The 15,544-nt window shown below is 46.9% G+C and overlaps 1 protein-coding gene across 3 annotated transcripts in view; it reads right to left on the reverse strand.

Moving 5' to 3' along the window:
* LOC141065324 (uncharacterized) overlaps positions 1–15,544 on the reverse strand; it is a 242,747-nt gene that overhangs the window by 211,065 nt on the left and 16,138 nt on the right. The gene's annotated exons all lie outside the window — the stretch shown is intronic.

Raw genomic sequence — 15,544 nt, forward strand, 5'->3', positions numbered from 1 at the left:
AATCCAGTGTTATCCCCAAATACTCCTGCACCTGACTTGGTACGAGTTTGGACATGGGCAAGTTCAGCATCCACCCTAGACTCAGTAGGGACCTCATGACTATGTCCAATTGTTGTTTGCAGTGGTGAGAGGTGACCCCTATTTATTAAGAGATCGTCCAGGTATGGGACTATTAGAATGTTTTGCTCTCTCATGTGGGCCATTACCTCTGACATTACCTTTGTAAATACCCTTGGAGCAATGGCTAGCCCGAAGGGGAGGGCTCTAAACTGATAATGTTTTATCTCCCCCTGGATTGTCACCGCCACCCTGAGGTATTTCCTGTGGTCTCTGTGGATAGGCACATGATAATAATATGCGTCCCTCAAGTCTAATACGGCCATGAAGCAAGCTGGGGGAAGCATTTTTATACAAGATTTTATCGTCTCCATTTTGAAGTACTGAATTTCTAGAAATTTGTTCAGCCTGTTCAGATTTATGATTACCCTGTACGAACCGTCTGGTTTCTTGCGAAGGAAAAGATGGGAGTAGAAGCCTTTGCCCCAGTCTTGGTAGGGGACTTCCTGTAATACATTTTTCTCCCTTAGGTTCGCTATTTCTTGTTGTAGAGCCAGCTGCTCTTGTGATGTCCTTTGAGGGGTTATCACGAAAGAGTTGTTTGGAAGGGAAATTAATTTTAGCCTCAGACCTTCCTTTATTATGTCCAGTATCCAAGAACTCGAGGATATTTTCTGCCAGGCCTGGAGAAAGTATGATAATCTTCCCCCGACCCGGGGAATACCTTCATTGTGGTTTCTTGTTGTCAGGGTTTTTGTTAAACATAAAGCCTTTAATCTTGTTCCTTCTGTCCTCCCAAACTTCTTTGTTCCCTTTTGGGGGCTTCCGCCGCATAAACCTTCTGTTCCAAAAGGGTCGTTTGTATGACTGGCTGGAGAACCCGGGAAAGGATTTTTCTTGTCCCCTGCCTTGTCTAAGATGTCGTCCAGTATTGGGCCAAATAAGAATTCCCCCTCGCACGGGACTGCGCACAATTTGGCTATTGTCTGCAAATCTCCCGGCCAGCATTTCAGCCATAAGGCGCGTCTTGCGGCATTTGAAAAGGCCGCTGTCCTGGCTGCCAGTCTGGTTGAGTCTACCGACGCATCCGCCAGAAACGCTGCTGCTCCCTTCATTACGGAAACTGACCTCTGTATCGTTTCCCTTGGGATCTTCCCCTTTATTTGAGAATCTAAATGGTCCAGCCATACCATCAGGGCCCGTGTCGTACATGTGGCTGCTATGGCTGGCTTTAGCCCCCTCCTGCTGCTTCCCAAGCGTTTTTTTAAAAAGTTTCAGCTTTCTTATCCATTGGGTCCTTCAGGGTGCCAATGTCTTCGAAGGGCAGGGAAAACTTTTTAGAGGCTTTTGCGACCGCTACATCTAATTTAGGAGCTTTGCTCCAAAAGGAGCAGGCCGGGTCATCAAAGGGGTATTTCCTCTTTGGTGTTAGGACGACTTTTTTGTCTGTTTTTTTCCACTCTCGCTTGATGAGGGAGTGGATTTTCTCATTAATCGGGAAAGCCCTCCGTTTCTTTTGCTCTAGCCCTCCGAACAGTATATCTTGGGCCGTTTTCTTGGGGCGTTCATCTACCAGCCCCATAGTTGTCCTCACAGCCTTTACCAGGGCGTCCGTCTGATGATGATGAAGAGGATTGGGATGATGATGTATCAATTGAGTCGGATAGTTCGCTTCCCGACTCACTGATGCTTGACTCTGGGGATCTATGCCTGGACCGGCGTTTCTTCTTTGAGGTCCTGGCGCCCTTAAGGGCGTCTTCGATCTGAGTTTTTATTAATGTTTTGAGGTCTAAGGCAAACCCCGGGGATTCCTCTTGTATTGTCTGCTCTATGCAAGCCGCACAGAGCTTTTTCAACCATTTAGGGGGTAGTTCCTCCGTGCATATAGCACATTCCATGTGTTTAGATTTGGTAGTGCATTTACGCCCCTGAAAAAGAAAAATTAATAGTCGCAAATTAGCAGACGGGCATTCACGGAGATCACTCACCCTCCTGTGGAATGAACGATACCGTCTCGGGCATAGGGATTATCTCCACTGCTGAATCCACTTCTGGCTGTGCCGCCATGGTGGAGCTTTGGCTGCGCCGCGATCTTGTGTGACTGTTGCTGCTCTGCTGCGCTGCTGGGAAGAGTCGCGCTGGCGCTGTTGGTATTGGCGCTGTTCCTGCGTTTGCTGTGGTCCCTGCTTCGGGGACCGCCGCCGTGTCTCCTTCCCTTCTGCGGTTTCCCACTCATGGTGACCGCTTTCTTTTTCTCCTTTGCTCCTTTGCTTCCTTTCTCAACTTTTTCCCTTTTTTTTTTTGAATTTGAGTTTCCCGCCGTCGCCCCCTTCCCAGGGATCCCTGAGTCCCGCCGGAAGTACCGCGGCCCGCCGGAAGTCTCGCGCATGCGTACCACGAGATCACCCAGCGGTGCACCGCGCCTCCCTTTCCCTTAAGGGAGCTGACATGGCGTGTGCGCGCCCCCATCCTCCGGTGTACCGCGCATCCGGCGCCGTTTTCCTGCGGCCTCCCTACACTGCACACCTGGCTCCGGTGGCCACCGCCGCCCCCGCTGTGCGCTGCAAAGGGCTGCCCGCTTCACGGCTCTCGGTGGCCCCACCTCCGTCCCAGGTATGGCAGGCTCTGCTGTATGGCCCTTGGTGACTGCCACCACCTGCCCGGCCCCTTATCAGATTGGCTGGGCTCTCCTGTAGTGACCACCGTCACTATACTGCAGGAGGCCCCTTTTTTTTCCTTTTTCCCTTTTTTCCTGGGATCGGCAGACTTCCTGGATTCTTCACTGCCTCTCCCCACTCACCCTCAAGGTCCGCCGACCCCGATGGTGGTGCTTCGGGGGGGAGCCTGTTCAAGGCCTCAACCCAGCCGAGGCAGGGAGCCCCGCTGCCTATTGCCGGTCTGGATCAGTCCCCGGAATCCGGCGACGACTTCCAAGTACGTGCTGTAGGTTCCCCGTCAGGGACAGGAAACCAACTGATGTGGGAGAGAGGTACCGCCTTTTTCATCTGTAGGTTTCCTGTCCCTGAGGGCGGATCCCTCTCTCCGTGGTGCCGTCATGTGGGAAAGAGAAAATAAGACCTCACATGACTCGGTGGGCCAAAATATGGAAAAATTATAGCTCTCAATATGTGGTGATGCAAAAACTATTTTTACAATAAAAAGCGTCTTTTAGCGTGTGACAGCTGCCAAACATAAAAACGGCCATAAATAGTAAATCAAAACCCCCTTTATCACCCCTTCAGAGCCCCGACGTGTGCCCATACAGTAGTTTTCTCCCACATATGGGGTATCAGCGTACTCAGGACAAATTGGACAACAACTTTTGGGGTCCAATTTCTCCTGTTACCTTGGGGAAAATAAAAAAATTGGGGACTGAAAGATCATGTTTGCGGAAAAAATATGATTTTTTTTATTTTCACGCCCGGGCGTTATAAACTTCTGTGAAGCACTGGGGGGTTCAAAGTTATCACCACACATCTAGATAAGTTCCTTGGGGGTCTAGTTTCCAAAATGGGGTCACGTGTGGGGGGTTTCCACTGTTTAGGTACATCAGGGGCTCTCCAAATGCAACATGGTGTCCGATCTCAATTTCAGCCAATTTTGCGTTGAAAAAGTCAAACGGCGCTCCTTCTCTTCTGAGCTCTGCCATGCCCCGAAACAGTGTTTTACCCCCACATATCAGGTATCAGCGTACTCAGGACAAATTGCACAATAACTCTTGCAGTCCAATTTCTCCTGTTACCCTTTGTAAAATAAAAAAAAATTGAACCTGAAATTATTTTTTTGTGAAAAAAGGTGAAATGTTAATTTTTTTTTTAAAACATTAAAAAAATTCCCACGAAGCACCTGAAGGGTTAATAAACTTCTTGAATGTGGTGTTGAGCACCTTGAGGGGTGCAGTTTTTAGAATGGTGTCACTTTTGGGTATTTTCTAACATATAGACCCCTCAAAGTGGCTTCAAATGTGATGTGGTCCGTAAAAATAAAATGGTGTTGTAAAAATGAGAAATCGCTGGTCAACTTTTAACCCTTATAACTTCCTAACAAAAAAAAAAATTGGTTCCAAAATTGTGCTGATGTTAAAAGGGGTTAAAAAGACGTAGATATGGGGATTTATTCTGAGTGAATATAGGCTGAACTGGATGGAGAAATGGCTTTTTTTCGGCCTTACTAACTATGTTATGTTACCTCTCCACTCAGCAGATAATGATAATATAGAATAGTTTACCTCTCCACTCAGCAGATAGTGATAATATAGAATAGTTTACCTCTCCGCTCAGCAGATAGTGATAATATAGAGGAGTTTACCTCTCCACTCAGCAGATAATGATAATATAGAGGAGTTTACCTCTCCACTCAGCAGATAGTGATAATATAGAATAGTTTACCTCTCCGCTCAGCAGATAATGATAATATAGAGGAGTTTACCTCTCCACTCAGCAGATAATGATAATATAGAGGAGTTTACCTCTCCGCTCAGCAGATAATAGGAATATAGAAGAGTTTACCTCTCCACTCAGCAGATAATGATAGAAATATAGAAGAGTTTACCTCTCCACTCAGCAGATAATAGAAATATAGAAGAGTTTACCTCTCCACTCAGCAGATAATAATAGAAATATAGAAGAGTTTACCTCTCCACTCAGCAGATAATGATAGAAATATAGAAGAGTTTACCTCTCCACTCAGCAGATAATAGAAATATAGAAGAGTTTACCTCTCCACTTAGCAGATAATAGAAATATAGAAGAGTTTACCTCTCCACTCAGCAGATAATAATAGAAATATAGAAGAGTTTACCTCTCCACTCAGCAGATAATAATAGAAATATAGAAGAGTTTACCTCTCCGCTCAGCAGATTATAGAAATATAGAAGAGTTTACCTCTCCGCTCAGCAGATAATAATAGAAATATAGAAGAGTTTACCTCTCCACTCAGCAGATAATAGAAATATAGAAGAGTTTACCTCTCCACTCAGCAGATAATAATAGAAATATAGAAGAGTTTACCTCTCCACTCAGCAGATAATAGAAATATAGAAGAGTTTACCTCTCCACTCAGCAGATAATAGAAATATAGAAGAGTTTACCTCTCCACTCAGCAGATAATAGAAATATAGAAGAGTTTACCTCTCCACTCAGCAGATAATGATAGAAATATAGAAGAGTTTACCTCTCCGCTCAGCAGATAATAGAAATATAGAAGAGTTTACCTCTCCACTCAGCAGATAATGATAGAAATATAGAAGAGTTTACCTCTCTATATTTACCTCTCTAACATATTTTAATGTGTCTGCTAATTCATTGTTATAAATCATTTGGTGCATTGTACTTAAAACTCACTGTTGCATTTCCATGACTGGGATCAGTGTAGATCTTATCTGGTGGAGGTGTTAAAATAGATGTTGCCAGGCTGAATGCCTTTGATCATCCCAAAAAAAAACAAAAAAAAAACAAAAAACCCTGGTGTGCTGACCCTAGCTGCCAAATTATCCTCAACCAGTTCCCACAATGCATCTCTTGTGACCCAGCAGTCTGGACTGTAAATTTAGAACCATTCTTAGGGGTGCACGCATCACGGAAGCAAAGCGTCACGAAGATAAGCGTCGGGATACAGCAGTTACTACATGGCAGTTAGTCAGGGCTGGAGTCAGGTAACCCACACTCTGCTCTCCCTTTTATCCATGTGCCTTATTCCTATCCTCCTATGTTCTCTTGCAATCCACTTTCACCGACCAATCCCCCCTCCATCACGACTCGTATACATCAGCTCCTCTCTCTTTCCTTCTCCCATGTACAGCTCCCATGCACTTCTCACCTTCTTAAACAACCTCAGCCCATCTTGCCCAAACACACTGCACAAAAAATCTTCATACAATTCCATAAACTACTTGCTCTTTATCTTCCTGCTCCTACTGATTTCAGGGGACATCTCCCCCAACCCCAGTCCACCATCCCCCAACCTCAACCCCTACCCTACCTCACATCGAAACCTTAATAATCTTACTAATATTATTTGCACTACTTCATCTCCTTCTTTCAATTGTGTCTTTTGGAATCCACGGTCTGTATGCAACAAGCTTCCTTTCCTACACAATTACTTTCTGAAAAACTCTCTGAATCTGTTGGCCCTCACGGAAACCTGGATTCAGGATTCTGACACTGTCTCTCCTGCTGCCATTTCCCATGGTGGCTTACAATTCTCCCATTCCCCGAGACCGACAAACAGACCTGGTGGTGGAGTCGGCATACTCCTGTCCCCACAATGCACTTTCCAGGTCATCCCCCCAGTTCCATCACTCTCATTCCTTTCTTTTGAAGTCCACACCATCAGGCTCTTTCGTCCCCTCTCCCTCAGAGTAGCGGTCATATACCGGCCCCCAGGCTCACCCACCCACTTCCTGGACCATTTCTCTGCCTGGCTGCCGCACTTCATGTCCTCAGAACTACCAACCCTTATCCTGGGAGACTTCAACATCCCCATTAACAGCCACACTTCCACATCTGCATCCCAGCTTCTATCACTAACCACTTCTCTAGGCCTCTCTCAGCTCTCAACCTCTGAAACACACAAAGACGGTAACACCCTGGACCTGGTTTTCGCCCAGCTCTGCTCAATCTCCTACCTAGATAACTCACCGCTTCCCCTCTCTGACTACAACATTCTCTACTTTACACTCACAAATCCTCGCTCACCCCAGCACCCTCCTACCTACCATTCAGTCAGAAATCTACAAGCCATTAACCCTCATACACTTTCAGACTCCCTACACTCATCATTGTCCCCAATCTCTTCTTTGTCCTGTCCTGATCTGGCTGTACATCACTTCAATGACACTCTTAGAAGCACCCTTGACCAAGTAGCTCCCCTCACCCTCAGAACCTCCAAACACAGAGTGAAACAGCCCTGGCTCACATCGCAAACCCGATTTCTCCAGCGATGCTCTAGGTGTGCTGAACGCTTATGGAGGAAAACACGCACACCAGAAGACTTCATCCACTTCAAATTTATGTTAAGGACCTATAACTCTGCCCTTCACCTCGCCAAACAGACCTACTTCACCACCCTGATCTCCTCACTATCCAACAACCCCAAGAAACTTTTTGACACCTTTCACTCCCTCCTCAGCAGGGCTGTGGAGTCGGAGTCGGAGTCGTGGTCGGAGTTGGAGTCGGTATAAAATGGACCGACTCCGACTCCTAAAATATATAATAAATTGGGTACAGTAATTCAATGCAGGATGTGCTGAATATTTTTTCATACGAGTTTGGGAAAGTTATGAAATGTCCTATAAATGGCTGTTATATTCCTGATCTAAGGCTACATTCACACACTGCGTTTTTCCTTTGTTTTTTGAGGATACGTTTTTGAGCTGCAAAAGCAGATCAGCTTTTTAAAAAAACTGCATCACCTGAAAGATTTTTGAGCTCATAGATAATGTTTTCAATAGCAAAAGCAGATTAGAAATCTGCTCTATATATCCATTTATCCATATCTGTCTATCCATATCGTATCTGTACCAAAAAGAATGAAAACCGGGTAGTACACCAATATATATTCTGTTCTATCTAAATATCTTGATTATTGGATCATAAAAATGATTAAATGTCTGAGGTTCACATTGTACTACAATAAATTTTTCACTTAAATATAAGCAATATGTGTGAGAGTCGGAGTCGTGGAGTCGGGGTCGGAGTTGGAGTCGGTGTAAGGGAAATTGAGGAGTCGGAGTCGCAGGTTTGGCTTACCGACTCCACAGCCCTGCTCCTCAGGCCAAAAGCACAAGCCCCTATCACAGACATTTGCGCTTATGATGACCTTGCCTCCCACTTTTTAGAGAAAATAGACAATATCCGTCAGGAAATCCGCTCCCAATCACCAAATTCAGTGACTCCCATCCCTCCCTGCATCTCCCCTGGCTCACTCTCCACATTCGATCCCATCACAGAAGAAGTAGTCTCCAGGCTCCTCTCCTCTTCTCATCCGACTACATGCACAACCGACCCCATTCCCTCACATCTCTTCCAGTCTCTCTCTCCAGTCGTCACAACTCACTTAACTACAATCTTTAATCTCTCCCTCTCCTCTGGCATCTTCCCCTCCTCCTTCAAACACTATCATTACTCCATTACTAAAGAAACCCACCCTCGACCCATCCTGCACAAACAACTACAGACCTGTCTCCAATCTCCCCTTCATCTCTAAACTCTTGGAGTGCCTGATATACTCCCGCCTTACCCGTTACCTCTCCACTCACTCCCTCCTAGACCCTTCACAGTCCGGTTTCCGCCCCCTACATTCGACAGAAACTGCACTCATCAAAGTGACCAATGACCTTCTGACAGCAAAACGTAATGGTGACCACTCTCTGCTCATTCTTCTCGACCTTTCTGCAGCTTTCGACACTGTTGACCATCCTCTCCTACTCTCTAGGCTCCAGTCACTGGGCATTAAGGACACTGCTCTTTCCTGGTTCTCCTCCTATCTTTCCGACCGCTCCTTCAGTGTTCTGTTTTCTGGCTCCACTTCATCTCCTCTTCCTCTCGCTGTTGGGGTACCTCAGGGCTCAGTCCTTGGCCCCCTTCTCTTCTCTCTCTACACGGCCTCAACTGGACAGACAATCAGCAGATTTGGCTTTCAGTACCATCTTTATGCTGATGACACACAACTGTACACATCATCCCCTGACCTTACCTCCGCTGTACTACAGAACGCCACTGACTGTCTGTCTGCAGTCTCCAACATCATGTCCGCTCTCTATCTGAAACTCAACCTCTCCAAAACTGAACTTCTTCTGCTCCCACCATCTACCAACCTCCCTAAATCTGACATTTCCCTCCCTGTGGGTGGCACCATAATAACACCCCGACAGCAGGCGCGCTGTCTGGGTGTTATGTTTGACTCCGATCTCTCCTTCACCTCCCATATACAATCTCTTGCCCGCTCGTGCCGCTTACACCTAAAGAACATCTCTAGAATCCGCCCTTTTCTCACCATGGAAACAACAAAAACTCTCACTGTCGCCCTGATCCACTCCCGCTTGGACTACTGTAATGCTCTATTAATTGGCCTCCCTCTCACTCGACTCTCCCCTCTCCAGTCTATCCTTAATGCAGCAGCCAGGGTTGTCCATCTGGCTAATCGTTACTCAGACGCGTCCGCTCTTCGCCAGTCGTTACACTGGCTGCCAATTCATTACAGGGTACAATTCAAAGTACTTGTTCTCACCCACAAAGCTCTCCACAGTGCGGCACCCCCTTACATCTCCTCCCTCATTTCTGTCTATCGGCCTAACCGACCGCTGCGCTCTGCAAATGACTTTCGACTAACCTCTGCCCTAATCCGTACCTCCCACTCCCGACTCCAAGACTTCTCCCGTGCTGCGCCAATTCTCTGGAATGCTCTACCCCAAGATATTAGGACCTTCCACAATTTGCATAGTTTTAGGCGCTCGCTCAAAACACATTTGTTCAGAGCGGCCTATCACATTCAGTAATCAAAGTCATGTTATATTTGTGTGTGTGTAGCCCATTCACTATCTCCATCTAACCCCCACCCCCTGAAGATGACTGGACCATCATTGTAAATACATCATTGTAAATACAAACCTGTGCTTTGTATCTCCCCCACCTCATTGTAGATTGTAAGCTCTCACGAGCAGGGTCGTCTTATTTCGCTTTAATTATTGTATTGTTAACGTTGTTACCTATGACTGTTGTGTTTGAAACTGTTCAACTGTAAAGCGCTGCGGAATATGTTGGCGCTATATAAATAAAGATGATTATTATTATTATTATTATTACCTCTCCACTCAGCAGATAATAGAAATATAGAAGAGTTTACCTCTCCACTCAGCAGATAATAGAAATAGAAGAGTTTACCTCTCCGCTCAGCAGATAATAATAGAAATATAGAAGAGTTTACCTCTCCACTCAGCACATAATAATAGAAATATAGAAGAGTTTACCTCTCCACTCAGCAGATAATAGAAATATAGAAGAGTTTACCTCTCCACTCAGCAGATAATAATAGAAATATAGAAGAGTTTACCTCTCCACTCAGCAGATAATAGAAATATAGAAGAGTTTACCTCTCCGCTCAGCAGATAATAGAAATATAGAAGAGTTTACCTCTCCACTCAGCAGATAATAATAGAAATATAGAAGAGTTTACCTCTCCGCTCAGCAGATAATAGAAATATAGAAGAGTTTACCTCTCCGCTCAGCAGATAATAGAAATATAGAAGAGTTTACTTCTCCACTCAGCAGATAATGATAGAAATATAGAAGAGTTTACCTCTCCCCTCAGCAGATAATAATAGAATAGCTTAGTTACTCACCGATAACGGTGTTTCTCGGAACCCATGACAGCACCACGGAGAGAGGGGATCCGCCCTTCAGGGACAGGAACCTACAGAAAAAGGGCGGTACCTCTCCTCCGCCTTCAGTTGGTTACAGAGCATCAGAGGGTCTCCAGGTTAGTTAGACAACAGAAATATATACACAATATTATAATACTGCTTACTTATCAAAGCACCGTGCCTAAACGGAAACACTCTACTAACAGTAAAACATGCTCACCATACTCGTGAAGGGGAGGGGAATAAGCGGGTGCTGTCATGGGTTCCGAGAAACACCGTTATCGGTGAGTAACTAAGCTATTCTCTCTCACCCATGACAGCACCACGGAGAGAATTTCAGAGATTGGTAGCTTAGGGAGGGACCACCGCCTGAAGGACCCTTCTCCCGAAGGTCAGGTCAGATGTAGAGGATAGATCTAATCTATAGTGCCTAAAAAAGGTCGAAGGTGATGACCAGGTGGCCGCCTTACAGATTTGTTCTATTGATACCTCAGATCTTTCAGCCCATGAGGTCGCCATTGCCCTTGTGGAATGAGCTCTCAGCCCTTCTGGGATGGTATTCCCGCTGGATGAATATGCCAGGGCAATCGCATCCCTTATCCACCTTGCCAGGATACTCTTGGATGCTTTGAGCCCCTTCCGAGGACCCTGGAAACATACAAAGAGAGAGCCTTCCTTCCTACACTTTTTGTTGGCCTCTAAGTACTGTACTAGGCACCTTTTAACATCTAAAGTGTGGAACTTTTCTTCCCCCTTATTTTTTGGATTTGGGCAGAAGGAAGGAAGGACTACCTCCTGGGACCTGTGAAAATGTGATGACACTTTAGGTAAATAGGCTGGGTCAGGTTTTAAGATGACTCTATCCTCTAGAATTTTTGTAAAAGGAGGCCCCGCTGACAAGGCTTGAATATCGCTCACTCTTCGGGCTGATGTTAGTGCCACCAGAAGCACCGTTTTAAGAGATAGGATTTTTAGGGGTGCCGAGTGAATTGGTTCAAACGGAGGGCCTTGTCAGTGTTGAAAGTACAAGATTCAGGTCCCATGATGGTAACATTTGACTAGCTATTGGCCTCAATCTGGTTGCGGCTTTAATAAACCGTGCTACCCAGGGGTCACCTGCCACATCATGGTTATAGAGGGCGCCTAATGCCGCTATTTGTACTTTTAATGTGTTGACCGCCAGACCCTGTTCTAGGCCCTCTTGTAGAAATTCTAGGATCTTATCAATCTGAACCCCGTCCTGAACCTTTGCCCTAGAGGTGGATAGAATTTTTTTCCATATTCTGCCATAAGCTCTCATTGTAACCGGTTTCCTACTCTTTTGTAGTGTAGTTATCAGGTTTTCTGAAAAACCCCTGTCCCTCATCAGTGCCCTTTCAAATTCCATGCTGTTAAATGGAGGTTTGGTGCCTGAGGATGTAGCACTGGGCCCTGCGATAGCAGGTCCGGGAGATCCGGTAGGACCCATGGGCCGGTTACTGAGAGCATTCTTAGCCAGGAAAACCAGGTTCTTTTGGGCCAGAAGGGGGCTATCAGTATCATTCTTGCCCTGTCCTCCCTGACTTTCTTTAGGACTGCTGGAATGAGCATGATTGGGGGAAAGGCATATGTTAGATTTTGTGTCCATGGGAGCATAAATGCGTCCAGAGTTAGAGGATTCCCCCTGGGATCTAGGGAGCAGAAGGCGTCTACTTTTTTGTTTTTGAAGTCGGCGAACAGATCTACGTCTGGGGTCCCCCACATTTTTACAATCTGCCGAAAAATGGACTGCTTTAATACCCATTCCCCCTGTCGTAATTGGGTGCGGCTCAGAAAGTCTGCCCTTTGATTCTCTGTACCGCGGATGTGTAGGGCTGTCAGAGATAACAGGTTTGCCTCCGCTAGTTTGAGGATTTTAGCGGATGTGTCCACTAGGGTTCGGGACCTGGTTCCCCCCTGGTGGTTTATATAGGCCACTGTGACCCGATTGTCCGAAAGGATACGGACATGGTGGTTCTGGAGTAGGGGTAGGAAGTGTGTTAGGGCATAGCCTACTGCTAGAAGCTCCTTTTGATTTGAGGAGGCTCTTAGTTCTTGATTTCCCCATACGCTCTGAGTCACCTCGTTGTTCATGTGCGCTCCCCATCCTGTGGGACTGGCATCTGTTGTCACTATGTGTGTTATCTTTGGTGCCCAGGGGATCCCTTTGGACAGGTTCTCCTGGTTTCCCCACCAAGCTAGGGAATGAATAGTGCTTGAATTTAGGGTAATGCGACCCTCTAGGTGTCCCCCTATTACTGCCTGGTTGGCCAATACGTCCCACTGGAGATTTCTCGTGTGTAACTGAGCCCATTGAAGTGCTGGTAGGCAGGCAGATAGTGAACCCAACAGTGACATGGCCTTCCTTAGTGTCATGGAGGGATTTTGGATTGCTCTTGCTGTAATTTGAGCGATCTTCTCCTTTTTGTGGTTTGGGAGGCGACACTCCTGAATGTTTGAGTCTAGTGTTAGGCCCAAGAATTCTTGTACCCTGCTGGGCTCCAATCTTGATTTTTTTAGATTTAGAAGCCAGCCCAGGTCTTGTAGAGTGTTCATCACCCTGTCTCTCTGTTCCCTGCATTTTTGAGCAGAGCTGCCCGCTATTAGGAAATCGTCTAGATACGGGATTATTATTATATCTTGTTCCCTTATATGAGCCATCATTTCCGCTACTATTTTGGTGAATACTCGCGGGGCTATCGATATTCCGAACGGCAGGGCTCTGTACTGAAATTCTTTCACCTTGCCTTTTATTGAGACGGCTAACCTCAGATACTTCTTGGAGTCTTTGTGGATAGGGACGTGATAATAAGCGTCGCTGAGGTCCAACACCGCCATGTAGCAGTTTGGGAACAGGACTTTGGTGGTAGATTTGATCGACTCCATTTTGAAGCTCTGGTTCTTGACGTATTTGTTTAGCTTTCTCAGATTTATAATTGAACGAAAGGTGCCGTCTGGTTTGGTCACTAGAAAAAGAGGGGAGTAGAACCCTCTGCCCATATCCTGCAGGGGGACCTCCTGGAGGACTCCTTTTTTTACTAGGCCTAGAACCTCGCTTTCTAGCGCTTCCTGTTCTCGCATGCTGGATCTCAGCGGCGTTGTTACATATTTTTGAGGCGGGAGAGAGAAAAAGTCTATCCTTAGGCCCTCCTGGATTAGGTTTATTATCCATGGGTTTGTTGAAATTCTCCTCCAGGCTGGAAGGAAAAAGGATAACCTTCCCCCCACCCTTGGCGTACTGTCACTTGGAGGGCTTTTTGTCCCGGGGAGAGTTATTAAAGAAGAAGCCTCTATCTCTTCTTTTATCATCCCACTTTTGTTCCCTTGGTGGTCTTCTCTGAAAAAACCTCCTATTCCGAAAGGGTCTTTTAAATGCCGCTGGCCCTAAATTTGGGAATCCTTTTTTCTTGTCCCCTGCTTTCTGGAGGATGTCATCTAACGTTTCCCCAAAAAGGAATTTTCCTTCACAGGGGATGGAGCATAATTTCATTTTGGTCTGTAGGTCCCCTGGCCAACTTTTAAGCCATAGTGTCCTTCGGGCCGCGTTTGAAAGTGCTGCTGTTTTGGACGATAGTCTGACTGAATCGGCCGATGAGTCTGCTAGGAATGCAGTCGCTCCCCTTATTACTGGGATAGAATCTAAAATTTTATCTCTAGGTGTCCCTTCCCTCAGCTGTTTCTCAAGTTGGTCCACCCATAACATTAGGGCTCTTGAGGTACATGTTGCCGCTATCGCTGGCCTGAGGTTACCGCCTGTAGACTCCCAAGCCCCCTTTAGAAAGGTATCCGCCTTCTTATCTAGGGGGTCCCTGAGGGTGCCCATGTCCTCAATGGGAAGGGCGAATTTCTTTGAGGCTTTAGCAACTGCTACATCGAGTTTCGGGGCTCTATCCCAAGACGTGGATGCCTCCTCCTCAAAGGGTTATTTCCTTTTAAGGGAAGGGACCGTAGTATTTTTCCTATCTGGCTTATCCCATTCCCTTTTGATTAGACCCTTGACGATTTCGTTTAGTGGAAATACTCTCCATTTTTTCTGGCCTAGCCCCCCGAACATTATGTCCTGGACTGTCTTATCTGGCCTCGGGTCCAATACCCCCATGGTAGACCTTACAGCTTTCACCAGTTTGTCTACCTCTTCTAGGGGAAAACAATGGCGCCCTCCTGTTTCCTTGTCTGAGGAGTCGGATTCTGAGGATTTAGACGAGATTTCCCCTGATGTGGAAGAATCTGACTGGGAGGTTTCTACCGTGTCTTTTTCCTCGTTTTATCCTTATGTTTAAGGGATTCGAGGGCACTCTGGACCTCTGATTTAATTGCGGCCCTTAGGTCAGATGCAAAATCCGGAGTCTCCTGACAAACAATTTCTTTTGTACAGGACTCGCATAGTTTTTTCTCCCATGATACCGGTATGGGTTTAGTGCAAGTGGGACATTCCCTGTTCTTTTTAGCCTTCTTCTTTCCCTAATAAGGGAGAGGGATTGCATTACAAGGGTGACATTCACGAAGATCACTTACCCCAAAAAAAGGCGCGCGGCTGCAGGTACCGGTTCGGGAGACGGAGTCAGGTCCTGTATAGGCTGATCTCCTGGTGGCGTTTTGCTCCTCGCTGCTGACGTGCTACGCCGCGTGGAGTGACTGCTGGAACGGCACTCTGTGTCCTCCATTATTAGGATCGCTTCCAGCCAGGAGTTTCTGCGCCTCACCTTTTTTAAACATAGCGCCGCGTGACGTCACCGCTCCCCCTGCACGCGCTGGTCGGGAAGCGCGCTCCTGCGCATGCGCCCGGTTCCGGGACCCGGAAGTCGCTGGTCTACTTCCGGGGCAGCGGCCATCTTGGTACTCTCCGTACCATGGCGCTGCCCACGCTCCACCGGGTCCCGCTGAGCCCCAATCTCCTTTCCGGAGCGGCGACTCCGGCGTCTCTCCCCCCGCTCACCCGGCAGCCCGCATCGGCCCCGGCGGTGGCGGCTTCGGGCACCGCACCTGCCGCGACAGGGGCCTCCCCGCTGCTGATAGCCGGACAGGCCGGCCCCGGAGTCCTGGATGCACAGGTACCATCCTGTGGGTCCCTCTGTCAGGGACAGGAACCCAACTGAAGGCGGAGGAGAG

The sequence above is a fragment of the Dendrobates tinctorius genome, unplaced genomic scaffold, assembly GCF_039654945.1.
Source record: "Dendrobates tinctorius isolate UK_male_01 unplaced genomic scaffold, ASM3965494v1 ptg000251l, whole genome shotgun sequence".
Classification (NCBI taxonomy): Eukaryota; Metazoa; Chordata; class Amphibia; order Anura; family Dendrobatidae; genus Dendrobates; species Dendrobates tinctorius.